Consider the following 3,458-nt stretch of genomic DNA (forward strand, 5'->3'; position numbering starts at 1 on the left):
GAGAACACAGAAGGCTATACTTCCCAACTCATATCACGAAGCTAATAATACTATAAAACCAAGTCAGATGAGGACATTAGAAGAAAACCATTGCCAAGCTCTCTGTCACCCCGAGATGATGCAGGTGCCTCTTTTTCTTTCTCCTTTTCTTAATAAACGTGTCCATTTAAAATGTTAAAAAAAAGTGAAGAAAACCACTGCCAATAGTCCTCATGAGCAGAAATACAAAATTTATCAATAAAACTTTAGTGAATTACCAAACTCAAGAAGATATAGTCCTATATACATTTTATCTGAGAATGCAGGGCTGCCTAAATAATCATTGTTGTTCATATTAACAGAATTAAAAAACAAACAAACTATATTGAGCCAATACAGATAACAAAGCTTAAAAAACTCAACATTTGTGATAAAACCTCTGAGTACACTAGAAGGCTACTCCTTAATCTAATAAAGGACATGTATAAAAACCCACTTAATAGTGAAAACTGGAAAACAGGAACAGGCAAGAATGTTCACACTCATTACTCCTACTCAATACTGACTGAAAGTCCTAGCTATTCCAATGAGGCAAGAAAAGTGTAACACATCAATTAGAAAGACGTAAAATTGTCTTTATTTAGAGATGGTATTTGTCTATCTAAAAGGATCTAACATAAACTGCAAGAATTAAAAATGCACTTAGGGTCTCCCTAGTGGCGCAAGGGGTTAAGCCTCAGCATTATCAAGCTATCTGGAGCCACTGCAGTAAGAGTTCAATCCCCAGCCAGGGACCAATCCACATGGTGCAGTAGACCTCTCCTGTCACTCCCCTCAGCAGTGTATTCCAGTCAATCCACTTGCCCATACTGCTCTCCGCTGTCTCTTGTGAATCCTCTCATCTCACTGTACCTCTGGCCTACACCCCAGCTCTTGTATGCATAAATAAATAAACCTTTAAAAAATAAAAATAAAAATGCATTTAGCAAGATTACAGAAGATCAGCATATGAAAGTCAATTGTATTCTATTCTAAGCAATAAACCGTTGGAATTTGAAAGTAAGAAAAAAACATTTAGAATAGCACCAAAAAAGCATTTGTTATAAATCTAATAATACAGTTTGTGCAGGATGAAAAAATTTAAAAGCCTAAATGCAAAAATATTTCACTTAGAGATATTCAAAGGCTTGAGGATTCAATAAAGATAAGAATTTCCCCTTATTTGAACTATACATTCAAAATCTCAGCAAACTTTTTTGTAGAGACAAGCTGATTCCAAAATTTATACGGAAAGGCAAAGAAACTGGAATAGCTAAAACAATTCTGCAAAGAATGAAGTTGGAAGAATCACACTATCCAGTTCAAGGCTTACTACTGTACCCAAGGCAGTGTGGTAGAAGCAAAAGAACACACACACCATAAAACACCACAGTAATTGCCACAGGTAAGATCCTGTGATGAATGCTAAAATTATTGGATGAAGCCTTACAGAGGAACTGGATATTCCCGTAACCTCAAAGTATTTCTCCCCAAATTTACCAACTACTATGGTGGCTTTTTATGGCCACATGTTTTTTGATATTCCTTTCTTCAGGAAGCAAAGCTTAATTCCTCTCCTATTGAGACTATACATCTAGTGACTTACTTGTAACAATGGAAAGGCACAAACAATAACTTTACAGTAGAGAAACCCAGCAGATACTACCCTAGATACTACCCTGATGTAAATCAAAATGGGCATTATTACCTCTGTGGTATTCTTCCCCCAAATTCATACTTAGGCTAATCATGAGAAAACAGACAAATCCAAACTAAGGAACACTGCACAAGATTTCTAATCATTACTCTTCATGGTCAGGTCATGAAAGATAAAGACAGAAATAATCAAAGATTGTAAGAGACTAAAATATGACAACGAAAGGATCCTGGACTGGATTGTGAACAGAAAAAAATAAAAGATACTAAGTGGAAAAACTAGGGGTAGGACTTGCAATTCTTGTGCAAATCTAAATTTTTTTTCAAATAAAATGCTTAAAAAGTAAAAATTACCAGTTGTTATGACTTATTCAAATCAGATGTTTAAAAATACTATGAAACTACAAGTAAAAATAAACCAGATGCAAAGACTGGTAAGATTGTCATTCATAAGCTGAATTTCATCAAAATAACTGCATTGTTCATCAAAACAATCCATCATCCTTAATAAGCATTATCAAGTTGAACTCATAAAAACACATTATACCCACTTTTGTTTTATGTATTAGGGGTCCCTATAAAGATTTCATTGGAAAAAAAATCTTCTGAAAAAAGACTGCACATTTTAGTTATGCCACCTGTTAGTGACTGAGATAACTGCTGACAAAAAAGATTTGATATTACCAGTACTTCTGATAAATGACTTAACTGGGAGGAAAATGTTGTCTATGTGGAATATCCATATTGATATTATGAACCATATTGGTCATCAGTTAGAATAAAAAACATTAAAAAATTAAGACAGTCTTTTGGTGCTATTATTGGCTTCATAAGCTTAGAGGATATCTGAGGTATATTAGACGAAGCCCATTTTATATGTCCATATTATCCCTTATCAAACACCACTTTAACACAGAGTCACACATTTCTTTAAAAGAACTGGACTACAATTGGAAAAGAGGTGAAAACACAGGGGCATGGAAGAGAGTATTCTTGAATGCAGGGGAAAACCATAAAAAACTAAGCTTATTTAAAGGCAGGGTTAATCACGCCATTATATACAGGATGGAAAAAACAAGGTGTAGAAGCAATGGAAACTGAGTATGAGAGAATGTAAAAGGTGGATTCAAAGAGCCTGTGCTCTACTTGACTTCTACTGTGATTCCCATTGTAGAACACACTTAGCCCCTCTGAATTCCTAGTCTCAGATCTATGGTTTGATAAAGAGATGTGATACAACAAAGGGTTCCCGTTAAATTCTATTATTCTATCAGGCAATCACAATTTGGGAAATATTCCCTAAACATAAAGAAAAATGTTGTTGGCATCAACTTAATAAAAACCATCAAGAAACAAGTAATATATATCACTAAGCATATTTCCTGTCACAGTGAGGAAAGGAAATGGAAGGGAAAATTAAAGGAACAAAGAGGAAAAGGGAAGATAAGTCTAGCATGCAGTATAAGTCTAGCATGTCATTCTCACACCATCAGAGATTTAATACCTTCCTCATAAATGTCACCTAAAAACATCATTCTATATGAGGTATTTCTTTAGGAGTTTAGGAAAAATAATGTCACTTTCTGAGGGGCAAGAAAAAGTCTCTTTACACTCATTTTTATTAAACAAGGCTGATAGTGGAACTTTGTTTATTTAATGCAGAAGCATATAAGTCCTTCTATTAGAGAAATTGTACATATTGGTGAATATGGTCAATGATCACATCTATTGGTCAATTCTTCAAAAATCAGAACCAGTATTTAGAATAGATTCTATGCTCTTCA

Source organism: Talpa europaea (assembly GCF_964194135.1).
Source record: "Talpa europaea genome assembly, chromosome: 4".
NCBI classification, from domain to species: domain Eukaryota; kingdom Metazoa; phylum Chordata; class Mammalia; order Eulipotyphla; family Talpidae; genus Talpa; species Talpa europaea.